The sequence below is a fragment of the Apium graveolens genome, chromosome 9 (assembly GCF_009905375.1).
Source record: "Apium graveolens cultivar Ventura chromosome 9, ASM990537v1, whole genome shotgun sequence".
In the NCBI taxonomy this organism is placed as follows: domain Eukaryota; kingdom Viridiplantae; phylum Streptophyta; class Magnoliopsida; order Apiales; family Apiaceae; genus Apium; species Apium graveolens.
This window is the reverse complement of record NC_133655.1, coordinates 155,119,922-155,135,478: the sequence shown is the minus strand read 5'-3', so window position 1 is coordinate 155,135,478 and position 15,557 is coordinate 155,119,922. Positions and strand designations below refer to the sequence as shown.

General features: G+C 37.7%; 1 non-coding gene across 1 annotated transcript; it reads left to right on the top strand.

The window, feature by feature from the left end:
• Positions 1-1,824: 1,824 nt before the first annotated feature.
• Positions 1,825-1,931, top strand: LOC141688098 (small nucleolar RNA R71). The gene has a single exon (XR_012561564.1). It is a non-coding gene; the product is annotated as a small nucleolar RNA R71 (small nucleolar RNA).
• Positions 1,932-15,557: the final 13,626 nt, after the last annotated feature.

Here is a 15,557-nt window from a genome sequence, read left to right as displayed (position 1 = left end):
GAGAGGGGGCTTCCTTAATAGAAGGCTTGAGGCGTGTAGGAGCTTTGTTCAATTCCTCCATTTCAAGAGATTCAAAAGGCATATTAATTTTCCTTTCCAGGGAGAAGCATTCAAATACTTCAATTGCACTTCACCTTCATCATCTTCACTATCTGAATTCCCCAATAAGGCTTTTTCTAAGGCATCAGACCTTAGCAATTGATCAAGTTCCAATGTGACCGCCGAATTGACCAACTTCACTTTTAAGCACTCCTCATTATCAGTAGGAAATTTCATAGCATTGAACACATTAAAAGTCACATCCTGATCCATCACTCGTATTGTAAGCTCACCCTTCCGCACATCTATCAAGGTTCGGCCAGTTGCCAAGAAAGGTCTTCCCAAGATTATGGGAATCTTCTTATCCTCCTTGAAATTAAGAATTACAAAATTAGCAGGAAAGATGAGTTTATCAACCTTGACCAAGACATCTTTCACAATACCTCGCAGATATGTAATAGAACGGTCGGCCAACTGCAAGGTCATATAAGTTGGTTTGGGATCAGGTAAGTCTAACTGCTTGAAGATTGACAAGGGCATCAGATTGATGCTAGCTCCCAAGTCACATAAGCATCTGTCAAAAGACACTTTTCCTATAGTACATGGAATAGTGAAGCTTCCTGGATCTTTAAGCTTCGTAGGTAACTTCTGTTGCAGCACAATACTGCATTCCTCCGTGAGAGCGACAGTCTCTAAAATATTTAGCTTCACCTTGCGAGAGAGAATACCTTTCATAAATCTTGCATAACTAGGCATCTGCTCGAAAGCCTCAGCGAAAGGTATATTAATATGAAGTTTCTTGAACACCTCCAGAAACTTCTCAAATTGCTTGTCTAGCTTTTTCTTCTGCACCCGCTTAGGAAAAGGCGGTGGAGGATAGATATGTTTCTCCACTGTATTACCCTCAGGCGGAGTGTGCTCAATAGTAGTCTTCCTTGGTTCCACTTCTTTATCCTGCTGCTTTGCTTCTTTCTCAGCCCCAGCTTCTTCACTTAACTCTTGAGTTTGTTCGGGACTCGCAACCTTCCCAGACCTCAAAGTGATTGCCTTTACCTGCTCCTTACCTTCCCTCTTTCCTGGAACTTCAGTGGCACTAGGCAATGTTCTAGGTTGACAATTTAGCAAGGCATTGGCAATTTGCCCAATTTGATTTTCCAAGGTCTTGATAGAAACAGCTCGACTCTTGCACACAAGCTTCAACTCCTCTAATTCAGATTTTTTATTAGCTTGTTGCAGCTAGAGTTGTTGTCTTGGTGCATACTCCGGTTGCTGAAAACCAGGGGGTTGTACTGCTTAGCTGGATACTGCTAAAAAGGCTGTTGAACCGCATTCTGAGCATTGCTCCAGCTGAAATTAAGATGATTGCGGTTATTAGGATGATGGGTGGATGACATAGGTTGCTGCGATCGCTGGAAGTTGCTCACGAACTGAGCTGATTCACTAGAAATTGCGCACTGATCAGTCTCATGGGCACCAGCACAAAGTTCACAGACACTAGTGATTTGATTAACTCCATAATTCACCAAGGTGTCCACCTTCATCGTCAAAGCCTTAAGTTGGGCAGCGATAGCAGTTGCTGCGTCCAACTCCAGAATTCCTGCTACTTTTCCCTGAGTCAGTCTATGGCAAGGATGTTGGTGCTCATTAGCAGTCATCAGTTCAATAAGTTCATAAGCTTCATCGTAGCTCTTAGCCCACAAGGCTCCTCCTGATGTTGCATCAAGCATTGGTCTAGAAGTAGGACCCAATCCATTATAGAAACAATTAATAATCATCCAATCAGGCATGCCATAGTGTGGGCACTTCCTTAGCATCTCCTGATATCGATCTCAGGCCTCAGACAACGATTCTCCAGTTTGTTGAGCAAACTGAGCAAGAGCATTCCTGATTGCGGCAGTCTTCGCCATGGGGAAGAATTTAGTGAGAAAATTTTGAGCAAGATCTTCCCAAGTGGTGATAGACCCTGCTGGTAGAGAGTGTAACCAACACTTAGCCTTGTCCCTCAAAGAGAATGGGAAGAGACGCAGCTTGATAGCATCTTCAGTCATCATTGAACTTGAAAGTATCGCAGATCTCGATGAAATCCCTGATGTGCCTGTTGGGGTCTTCAGTTGGAGAACCCCCCAACTGAACTGAGTTCTAAATCATCTGGATCGTGCTTGACTTGATCTCAAAAGTGTTAGCCCTAATGGCTGGTCTGGTGATGCTAGAATAAATGTCATTAATCTTAGGCTTAGAATAGTCCATCAAAGCTTTCGGATTTTTTGCTTGATCACCCATAGCTACTAGAATTGGCTCTTCAACTTTCTCTTCTTCCTCTAACTTCTCTTTATCCTCAAAAACTTCCCTACGAACTACCACAAGTTCTTCCACGGCTTTATCCAGTGTTCTCTTACGAGTACGCGTATGAATACACCCTCTCTAGAGTACCTGAAACCAGACAAAAAATAAATAAGTAACAATGTCCGAGTCAATGAACTTTAACGACCACTGATGGAAAGCACATAAACTATAAATTAACAGTGCAGTCCCCGGCAGCGGCGCCAAAAACTTGTTAGTCACTAAACACGCGCTAATAATACACGCAAGTATACGAGTTTGCAAGTAGTATAGAATCTTTTCTAGTTCGTTCCCATAGAGACTGTATTGGTTAACTGTTTAATTTATGCACCTAAGCAACAATGTATGGTTATTATCCAATGCAAAGATGAATAACAAATTGAGATTGATTATAACTAAGAATTAACTAATAATTATAACTATAAGAATAAGATTGACAGAATTAATATATATGACAAACATGGGATTCTAACTTCATTCAATACTTCATTCAATAGCCTTATTATTCTTAACCTTAGCATGCAATGGTGATGATACTAATCAGATAACACGAAACTGATAAACGTAACTTTCATTACACGAGTACGATTATACCAGACATCCACAAAAGAGATAGAAGCTGAATAGACACCAATTATATTGAGACCCTATATGTCTATAAAATTTTACAACATAATAATTTAAGCATAAGTTATTTATCTTGATTATATAGGAAAAGTAAGATGGTTAAAATTACCTACGAATCATGCATGACAAATACATGAACCTATGCTAGCATGGCAAGTTATAAATCCTTAAATTCACTTTCACTTCATTAATAATTAACACACTATCTTATAAGTTCACAACGCTCATAAGACGAATACGCACAACCAATACTAGGATATCATACAATCACCACATACTAAGGTATCAAAACAATTTAACTAAAGAAATCCATAAATAAATATGCTAGAACCGCACGATAACGATTAGCCCATAATCGGACTCATCATCAATGTGGGTCCCGATGAAATCATGATATATAAAATGTAGTCTTTATACGAATAATTGAACTAAGTACAAACAAGAGTATAGGTTCAACAAAACAAGAAACAAGCATCCAAATTACAACTCAAAACAATGATTCAAAAGAATAAACTATATCATCTTCACCATTGTTGAATTGTGCTAAAGGTCTGTTATCGTCTTCTCCTTGCGCTCTGGTCCTTTTCTTTATTAAAACGACCTAATATGAATATATATATAGAAGCCCTCAACAATCTGGAAGCCTTCCCTTTTAGAATTGTATTAGAAACAGGATTCTTGAATTCGGCATCGACACGGCCGCACGTTATCACAGCGCGGGAGCGCTGTATATCTGGAACCCCGGCGCAGCCGCGTGCTATCACAGCTCGGGCATGCCGTCCTTCTGGGAAAAACTCATATTTCTTCTTAAATCTTGCTGCTTTGAGGCGGCTTTCCATGAAATTTTATTCCAACACCACCTGGACACCAAATTAGCAACAAAATAATGTTAATTCACCTGATTACCTGAATAATGTCTGAAATACAAAAACACTAGAAAACACATTAAAACACTTAACAACTTGAGTACAAATGCATCAATTCAAAGCTTATTAGAGCATAAATAAGTGTCATAAATGCCACTCAACACCTGTTGAATACAAAAAGAAGTATTTTGAGTTGCTAAAATAAAAGGAAAAGGCTTACATTACTCAAGAAAATGACTGGGCATCTGATGAAGATGATGTAGATCAAGACATGAACTATGTCGACCTAGCTCTCATGGCCAAGTCAGATGAAACAGAGGTTAGCTCATCCAGCTGTTAGGGCGAAAACACGCGCTAATAACACACGCAAGTATACGCGTTCGCAAGTAATATAGAATACTTTCTAGTTCGTTCCCACATAGACTCAGACTAATTATGTTCAATTAAACTCACTCACCAGTGTATGATTATTTCTCAATGTTAAGACAATAACACTTAGATTTGATTAACTAATTATTAACTACAATTAACTACTATAATTAAACACTAAATTAACACTCGAATTAACAATATTAAAACACTCATGAGATCACAACTTCATTACTACTTCCTTCAATAATTATTGTTATTACCCTTAGCATGCAACAGTGATGATATTAATCGAATAACACGAAACTGATAAAAGCCAACTTTCATTGTACTAATACCATTCTACCAAACATCCACAATTAAGATAGAAGTTGAATAGGCATCAATTATGTTGAGTCCCTATATGTCTACAGAAATTGACAACATAACAATTTAAGCACAAGTTATTCCTTTTGATTACACAGGGCGAATAAAATGGTTAGAGTTATCCACTAATCATGCATACTCTTACATGAACCTATGCTAGCATGGCAAGTTCTAAATCTCAAGATCCACCGTCGCTTCACAAGAGATTAACACCATATCTTATATGTTCGCGACGCACATAAGACGAATACGCATAACCAATACTAGATATCATACAATCATCACACACTAAAGTATTAAACAACTAACTAAAGAACTCCATAGTAAATCTGTTACGACCCCATGATCACGATTAGCCCATGATAGCACTCATCGTCATCATGGGTTCATATGAAAACATGAAAATAACACGCAATAATAATAACTAAAATTACTTATATTAAACCAGAGTACGTCACAAGAGTAAATAGGTTCAAAGTAAAGAAAACTAGCATCCAACGTTACAACGAAATAAAGAATCACAAGAAAATATGCTTCCTCTTCGTTGCGGTGTGCTAAAACGGTCTTCTTCCTTATCTCCTTTGCTCTTCGATTAATACTACGATCCAACCTTTGTAAAACGTCTCTGAAATCTACTTATATAGGAGTCCCATAAAACCCAGATAACTCAGAAGTTGGAAGCCAAACAGAAATAGGAGTCTAAAATATTTAATCTGAAATTACGACCCTGCGCGGCCGCTCAGCATTCCTGAGCGGGCGCTCAGCTTCCTGCGCGGCCACTCAGCAGAGCTGAGCGGGCGCTCAGACTCCTTCTGGAAAATACTATGTTTTTGCTTCATTTCTTCGCTGCAATATGCTCCTATCTTCCCACTTGCAATGTTAAACACACGCCAAGGCTTTTATTGATGAATTCTCTCCCGAAATGTAACTAATACCCTGAAATGCACAAACATTAGAAAAATGCATCAAATACACAAAATACTTGATTTCAAGAAACCAATTTAAGCTATTATAAGACGTTCTAAGTGGTATAAAATGCCACTTATCACACCCCCAAACTTAAATCGATGCTTGTCCTCAAGCGTCACAGACTCAAAAACAACACAAAAACATGCATGAATGCAATCTATATGAAATGCAGCGATCCCCCTTACTACAAACGAACCAACCAACTTACGACATTTCAACAAATGCAATTAGACGAATAAAGATCAATCAAATCATACAACTAATCATACAGCCAGAAACGTGGTGTGTGCAGATGCTTAACAGATATGCTTTGAAACTAGATCAATTATCATAACTCAATTATCCTCAAGGCAATCGCATGATTATACGAAGAATAAAAATTCTAGGCACAAAGTGACTTATAACACTTCAAGATTATGGAGCTTATTACGGAATCATGCTTTTATTTATAACAACAAATGCTTATATGACCGTGCAATGAGTGAGGTCCACAAAAGACTTATACAATGACATCCATGTAGTGAGCGTTAGGTTAGCGGATCCCAGACTATAAAAGCCTTAGGTCACTAGGCACAAAGTCCCCTAAGAACTTAATAACTCGAATACCAACGAGGCCACTCGTGATCAATTATGCATTAACTCTTTATTTTATTTTTCTTCTTCTTTTTTTCTTTCTCTATTTTTTTTCTCTCTTTTTTTTTCAAAATTTCTAAGGAAGTGCGTTTCGCTCCCTCTTGCTCAATCCTAGACTACTCGCATAAAAATACCAGCCGGCTACTAGCCATTTGACACCTAGCCATAATTAGCAATGAATTCCATTTTTCACTCCATTTTTTTCTTTTCATGCCTTTTATCACTAAGAACCTATTCTAAAATTCTAAGCATAATCAATAGATTATCCTCGAAAACCATCAAACCATAACAACAATCTAGTCCTTAAGCATTCTCTAAGACTTAGTGAAATTACAAGTGTTTCTAGCATGCATATCAACCTACACGACTCAACATCACTTTAACGCTATCACTACACTCGCATCAACATCACAAATCAATTGGTAAATCAGCACAAAAGGGATCATGGCATATGCATGAGCTACATGACATGATAAATAAAGCTATAAATAATAAAAAAAACTATATTGCAAAAAAATATGCAATTATATGAACTAAACTATCATGAATATGCAAATATATGACACACACACAAAATATTCCTTAACTACCACCCCCAAACTTAAAATCATCACCGTCCCAGTGAAGGTAGTAGAAAGGAACACAGGGTATACCTACTCGGAGAGATCATCATCATCATCACCCTCAGAGGGTGGTGTATCAGGAGGCAGATATGCAGAGTCCTCACCAAAAACTGGCCATCGGATATCAGCTCCAAGGCCTCATAAAACAGTCCCAAGTGCAAGGGTGAGAACCTGAGCAAACCTGCTCTGTGTCTCGTACATAGCGTCCATCCTCGTTGACAGCCTCCTATACTGGGTATCAGCCATCCCAGCACCCTCCTGAGCTCTAGAAGAACCAGCCTCATCTCGCCTTGGCCTCTCCATGGTAGCACCTCGTGCTGGACGCCCTCCTGGAAGACGATAACCCAGCCCATGCTCCTCGGGCTCACCACCGATCCACTCCTGCATCGTATGCAGAGTCCTGAAATCAATGGGAGTGGCCGGTAACTGCAACTGCTCATGAGACGGCCACTGAACTCCCACCGCTCAGCAAAGCTTTGTAACCGTGGATGCATAAGGGATGTTCATGTGCTTAGCTCCCCTCAAAAACTTTAGAATTCCTTGGTAGATGAACTCACCAAGGTCCACATAGTACTTCTCATTCAAAATTCCCCATAACAACTGTGCTCTCTCAACTGTGACCTCATGTGCATGTGAAGTAGGCAAAATATTAGCACAAATAAAAGCATTCCATGCACGGGCATACCTATTCATCGCGATCGCCGGAAAGTGACGATACTCGTTAGTCCCAGTCTTGAAGGTCCAAACTGTGTCCGACCTACAGAGAGTAGCACAAATCAAATCCAAGTCAAAATCCTCAGCAGTCTTCTCGTTCCAATTCTCCTCTATGGGCTTCCTCTGTCGCTTCCCAATCACACGGCGAATCACCGCAGGGTGATAATCCACCGTCATCCCCCGAACAACAGAATACCCATTCTTCTCAGCCTTCGCGTTTGTATAGAACTCGGGAACCACGCTCATCAGAACTGCTTCAGGAGACTCACAAAAAGCAATCCAACCCTTCTCAGCAATCATAGGCAACAACTCACCATCCCTCCCTGATGGTAAGAACCCCCTCTCCTTCAAAATCGGCTTACCCAGAAGCCTAGTATACTCCTCCTTAGCAGCCCTATCATTTAAACGAGGCCTCGCAGCAGTACCCCTCGAAGAATCAGCAGTAGGGATAGTGCTGCTGCTATCGATAGTCCTTGATCTCTTGGGTGCCATCGAAATTGAGTAAAAGTGTTTAAGATTTGTGTGTTTGGGTTGGGGAGAGAGTTTAAGGTTTGAAAGTATATGGGTAGTATATGGGATAGGTGTATGTATATATAGGGTAGGATTTAGAGTAAAATTTGACTAGGAGTGGGTTTTGAGGGTTAAAAATGTGGGTAATGGGAGAATAAATCGTGGGTAATGGGGCTGTAATTTGTTTTTTTTTGTTTTTCAGATTTTTTTTTTATTTTTATGGGACTAAAAAAATTTCTCCCAGTCGGCCCCTGAACGGTCGCTCAGCAGAGCTGAGCGGGCGCTCAGGGGTCTTCTGGAATTTTTTTTCCTTGCCCTATTTTTTTGATTTTTTTGTGGTTTTAGATAGGTTACTAACTTCTAAGGGTTCCTGTAACAATATATCATGGGTTGCCTCCCAAGAAGCACTTCTTTTTCGTCATTAGCTTGACATAGCGTACCTTACTCAAGTTGACAATAAAACGGCACTAACCACTTCCCGGTTTGCCGTGTCCCCATAGTAGTGCTTCAAACGCTGTAACACCCCCAGATCCGGGGTCGGGGATCCGGGTCATCACGGTCTTTCTTTTCCCTTAATAACACCCAATCTTAATACACAATCAACTACTCTGTACTGTGACCCCACAATAAACACACACACCACAAGTTATAGTCTCAGAGATGAATATCCAAAAATAATCACAAGTCGTTGTATTCCATAATTATATGTCAATACACCTTAAAAAGGTTTCTGAATAGATTTACATTTCCTTGCCATTATTACAATTGATAAAGATACATAAGTCTGGTACATTATTAGTTGAAAACTTAGCCTATTGGTAATTTCTACCTCAGCTACAGCGGCCTCAACGCTTCCAGAAAGCTGCGGAACGTTTCCTATCCGCTTGCGAATTGGGAGCTTGGTCCTGTTCATCTTATCTATCTGATGTTGTGTGATGAAAGAAGAAAGCAAGGGTGAGCAGCAAGCCCACCAAAATAATATGTATAATGATTAACAATATATGAGCCTACTCATAATACTCATGAAAGTCTTGGTCAAAAGAAATGAACCAAGTTGATAACTTAATGCGATGAAGTCGCAAATTATTCAGTATATATATATACATATATATACTTTTCAAAATATTGGAAGTCCTCTTCCATGCATAATATACACAAAGTCCCAGTGTATAACTGTATAAAAAAAATATCGTTGCAAGGTGATCTCATATATCTAACCTTGTCTCAACGTTTTTCTGAAAATCTTTGTCATTCATAAGACAATTATTAATTAGATATAAGTTTAAAAGATGAAGTTACCAAATACCCCAATATACTTATATCTTTCCCAATACTACTTGAACTATCACCGTTCAAGTTATAATCAGTTTCAAAAGTTCATCACATAGATGAGACTACAAGACAAGATTTGAATAGATTAAATCTTTGAAATATTATTAAAGGAAATGAAGTTATGATATACTTCATTAAGTTCTGATATATATATATATCCACATATACATCTTCTTTGTACAATTTCCTGAAAACCTCTGTCATGTAAAGTATGAACAGAATTGCAATATCCAATAAATTTGGAAAGGAAAAGAATTTGGCATAAACCAGATATCTTGCTGATCAGGCAAAGATACCCATAAGTAACCTTTTCTCAATAGGACCTTATGCTGGACTGCCACTCAGCCACTTATGCATTTGATGGACTCCCACTGAGCCACTTACACTATCATGGACGCCCACTGAGCCCATGTTGCTTATGCCGACTCAATAGATGGACTTACTTCCCGAACGTTGGGCAAGTAATCAATTCATTTACCAAAACTGCAACCGTGTTGCGAATATAAAATACACCACAGAGCCGGATCCCTCAGGTATTGAGCGAGTATTTAAATCCCCTTAAAAAGGAAGATCTTAAATATAAAAATTAGTTTTGGGATCCGCTCTAACTTTTAAAAATCATTTTGAAGACTCGAAAACACTTTAAAGAGTGTTTGGAGTAAAGCTGATTTAATGAAGTAAATCAGTCCCCAGAATATTTAGAAAATGACTGAATATTATTATTTAAATAATATTCCCATAAAGAATAATCTTTATAAAAATAATTGAAGTAGAAGTATTAAAACTTATACTTGAAACGAGTATTAAATAACCAAAGATATACTTATATGAAAGTACTATCTTTATTTGAATAATCGAAAATAAGTTTGATTATTGACACCTTATTCTTTAATAAAATAAAGAATATATCTCAGCAAATAATCGGAGTCATAGATCCTCAAATGAATATTCGAATAATATTCATTAAATAATATAAACTGAGTCATAAGCCCTCGAATGAATATTCAAATAATATTCAATAAATAATATAAAAGTGTCATAAGCCCTCGAATGAATATTCAAATAATATTCAGATAATAAAATCAAAGGAGTCATAAGTCCTCGAATGAATATTCAAAATAATATTCATTTAATATAAAGGAGTCATACGCCTTCGAATAATATTCGAAATAATATTCAATAATAAAATAAAGTTAAAGTTATCGAATAAACCTTATTCGATTAATAGTTTTGAAAACTATGACCATATATATATATAAGTATATATATATATATTTATATCCATATATACAAAATCTACTCGGGATCCTCGATTCCCGGTTTTAGAAAATATTTTCACCTTTGGGTCCCTGTACTAAGGGTATATGCAAATTACCGCTATCCTCTAGCATAGGTATATCAACTGAATCAACAGATATATATGGAAAGAATGCGAAACAGGCATGCATATATATATATACCATAGCAGCATGCTTCAATATATTGCAACATTTGATAATTAACCAACATGCATCTATCGCAAGATAATGCAAATACATATATTCATCACAACAACAGTTATAACGGGTAGAAAACTTGCCTGAGCAACTTGGGGTGAAAAAAGGCTCGGGACGAGTCTGGTAACCTATAAACAACAAGTAAGTTGGAATTAAACCAAAGTCACTTGTAAATCTATACTTTAACTAACTTAGACTCTAACGCTTATTTTGCGCTTACTGATTTTCTTAAGTCACTCGAGTACCCTCGGCTCCACCATTTTTAGTAATTTAACCTTTACGAGTTCTAAGGCGATTCCATCATGAGTGTCTTACCAACTGCCTAACACACTTACCATAAATGTTTCATACATTAATTAACCCTTTTTGGTCTTTAACCTATGTTTCAAAGTAAGGCGAGGGGAAAAGTTTCGTTCGCGAAACGCCGTTACTTGAAACTGTCGTTTCTCCTAAACCGTGCATCGGAATCGAACGAACTACATATCAAAACGAAGCTCGTAACATGAGCTATCTAAACATGGCAGTGGTCATAATCTAGCAGGGGGTTCTCGGGTCCTAATGTTATGCACAAAAACAGTCTACAGAAAATCGGATGTTACGACGGCTATGTTTACGTGATTTCCCAAATTTAAACCATTCAAAACCAACCACAATTCAACCTCAAATCAAACACACAACCAACATCCATCCAAACCACATCATAACAGCCCCAACAAATCCACATTAACCATTTATACTTATTCCCCACATGAACTAAAAGCTTTACTTAGGTTCTTTAACTAATTATCAAGATTTACAACTCCAACAATACCACAAAACCAACTAATCTCTACAAACTCAACCAAACTTCAAACAATCAAGCATCATGCTTCACATATACTATATCAAACATATTCATTCCTAATTACTCAAAACTAAAGCTAGGGTTTGTAGTTTATACCTTCCTTGGAGAGTGGAGAATCAAGAGAATGGCTTGGAATCACCCTTAAAGTCCTTATCCAAGCTTAATCTAAACAAAACTTCAAGAACACAAATTTTATTTCTTGAAAAACACTATTCACCATCTTCTTCCATGATTTATAGAAAAAGATTGGCTTGGAATTAGAAGCTTAAACTTATAGGAAGTATGTAACTATCCATGGGGAAGCTTAGATAATTACCTTGCTAAATAGTAAGTGGTGGAGCTTGGATCTTCAATTTTTAAGAAATGGGCCGAGAGCATGAAGAAGAAAATGGGGGGTTTGTGTTTTGTTTGGTGAAAAAAATGAAATGTTTGCTTGGTTGGTTGATTTTTGTGTTGTTTTTGGTTAATGACTTAATTAACCTTGAATTTGTGTGGTTATAATTCAACCACACTTCCTTCCCTTCTATGTCATGCTTGTGTCATGCTATGATGTCATCACCCCTCCTTTGTCCTCTTTCTATTGGTTGGATGACATCATCCCCACTAATCCCTTTGATTAGCTTTTAATTGTTTGCCTAATGACCGCTGATCTGTTATACGGTTCGCTTAACTTTCGTTTTCGTTTATCGTTTGAGGGATCATACCCGGGATCTTATTACTTAGGTTCCCTTAACCTATCTCAATACATTATATTCCTTTTTATGATCCTCTCTTATAATCCTTTAATTTAAATCCTTTTTATCCTGTTACCTTTTTCTCAATTCTTTCCGTATCTAGTGGATTTCCGGGAAAAATCAAAGTGTTCGGAAATTGGATTCTGACGATCTTTACATACACTTATATACCACATAGAGTACTAATAATATCCCAGAAGATCAATAACAGAACCCCTACATAGTGTGGCATGAAAAGTTTTCTCATTCAGCAAAAACACTATTCATAAGGGTTTCAAAAATTTCCCAAAAATTGGGGTTATTACAGTCTCCCCTCCTTAAAAGGATTCCGTCCCGGAATCAGATAGAAATGAATAGGGATACCTTCTTAGTATTGCACTTTCTAACTCTCAAGTCAATTTTCCCACATTGTGGTTCTACCACCAAATTTTACCTAGTTTGATAATCCTTCTCCTAAGCACTCGTTCCTTCTTAATCTATACCCTTCCGGGTTGCTCCATATAGGTTACGTCAGGTTGCATGTCTATGCGCTCATATGCCCCTATTTATCAGGCATCTGGATTACACTTCCTTAACATTGATACGTGAAACACGTTACGGCCTACTACATGTTCGGGGTTAGGGCTAGCTCATATGTTATCCTCCCAATACGTCTTAATATATCCAAGGGTCCAACAATTCGTGGACTTAGCTTTCATTTCTTTCCGAACCTCATCCTTCCTTTCCAAGGGAATACCTATAACAACACTAGGTCCCCTACTTCCTATTCTTTGTCCTTTCGTGTCAATTCAACATACTTCTTATGTCCATCTGGGGCTACTACCAGCCATCCTATGATTAGATCTATTATATCCCTGGTCCTTTGGACTACTGCGGGTCCGAGCATCTTGCGCTCTACAACTTTATCCTAACATAAGGGAGATCGACATTGTCTTCCCTCAAGGATCTCATAAGGCGATACCTCAATACTGACATATGATCTATGGCAGATCTTGATTTCCCGGTGTCATTTGATCATTTGGTGCTTTCCGTTCGAGGATCGTCATCTTCTCTTAGATTGGATTTGCACCTTGTTCCTCCACCAGCATTAATGGTACTACCTTCTGTTATAACGGTTGTAATAACCCCAATTTTTGGAAATTTTTGAAACCCTTATGAATAGTGATTTTGAAGATTATGCTGAATGAGAAAACTTTTCATGCCACACTATGTAGGGGTTCTGTTATTGATCTTCTGGGATATTATTAGTACTCTATATGATAAATAAGTGTATGTAAAGATCGTCAGAATCCAAATTCTAACACTTTGATTTTTCCCGAAAATCTACCAGATACAGAAAGAATTGAGTATAAGGTAACAGAATAAAAAGGATTTAAATTCAAGGATTATAAGAGAGGATCATGAAAGGAATATAATGTATTGAGAAAGGTTAAAGAAACCTAAGTAATAAGATCCCGGGTATGATCCCTCAAACGATAAACGAAAACGAAAGTTAAGCGAACCGTATAACAGATCAGCGGTCATTAGGCAAGCAATTAGGAGTTAATCAAGGAGGTTAGGGATGATGATGTCATCAAACCAACAAGGTGTGAACAAGTGGAAGCATTATGACATGTGCAAGATGACATAAGCATGACAAAGGGTTTTGTTTTGTTGGTTGATTTTGGGCCATGTAAAATTTACCATGGTAAAAAGCTAAAACATTTTCCAAGGCAAAAAGGAGAAGCAACCAAATAAATATCGTAAAACACAAAAATTAGAAGTTGACTTTTGCTTCCAAGAGCAAAAGCTCTCGGCCAAAACAAACCCAGCAACTTTAAACTGCCATATCTCCTTCAATACTCACTCAAATGTTGTGTTCTATAGCTCGTTGGAAAGTTATTGAGATGGTATACAACCCTTGTTCACAAGTCTCGTCCAAATAAGGATGGTAAGACCCTCATTTTTACAGTTCTTTCAATCGGACTTTTAGAAACTTTAAAGCCTAACTTTGTGTTCTTGATTTCTTTGGAAAGATCAAGCTTGTAGGAGGCTCCATAAGGCTTCCTAGTAACTTTCCACCCTCCAAGAAAGGTATAAATCTTCACACCCTTTAGTAATAAGTTTGAATGTTGAAGTTTGGAGATGGTTTGGATGGATGAGTAGTAATTTGAATGATAAGCATGATTCGAGATTAATTATTAAGTAGTTTAGTTGAATTTGGAGATGTTATAATATATGATTGGATTGAGATCCTTGAGCTTATTATGACTGAAATCAGTAGCATTGATGTGTATCTTGAGTTGTTGTTGATTAGTAGTTGGATTGATATGATTTGGAATGGTAAAAATTTGGGAAATCGCGTAAACATAGCCGTCGTAATGTCCGATTTACTTTAGACTGTTTTTGCTCTTAACATCAGGACCCGAGAACTCCCTGTTAGGTTTTGACCATTGCCATGATTAGATAGTTCATGTTACGAGCTTCGTTTTGATATGTGGTTCGTTTGAATCCGATGTACGGTTTAGGAGAAACGACCGTTTTAAGTAACGGCATTTCGCGACCGAACCATTACCCCTCGCCTTACTTTGAAACCTTGGTTAAGGACTTTAAATGACTATTTGGGGTATGAAACATTTATGTAAAGTGGATTAGGCACTTGGTAAGGTACTCGCGAAAGAATCGCTTTAAAATTCTTAATGGTTAATTTATTAAAAATGGTGGAGCCGAGGGTACTCGAGCGACTTAAGTAAATCATTAAGCGCGAAAGCGAATGTTAGGACTCTAAATGGTTAAAGTCTAGTTTCTTAAGCGACCGGGGTTTAATTCCGACTTATGTTGTTATTTATAGGTTATCGGACCCACTCTAAGCTTAAGTCTATCCGGGAGCACTCAGGCACGTTTTCTACCCGTTATACTGTAGTTGTGATGTATACACTTGTATATGCATTATCTTGTGATAGATGCATGATGGTTAAATTAGCAAATTCTTGCGATATATTGTAGCATGTGATATGGTACATATGTATGCCTGTTTCTTATTCTTGCCATATATATTTGTTGGTTCAGTTGATAATACCTATGCTAGAGAATAGCGGTAATTTGCATATACCCTT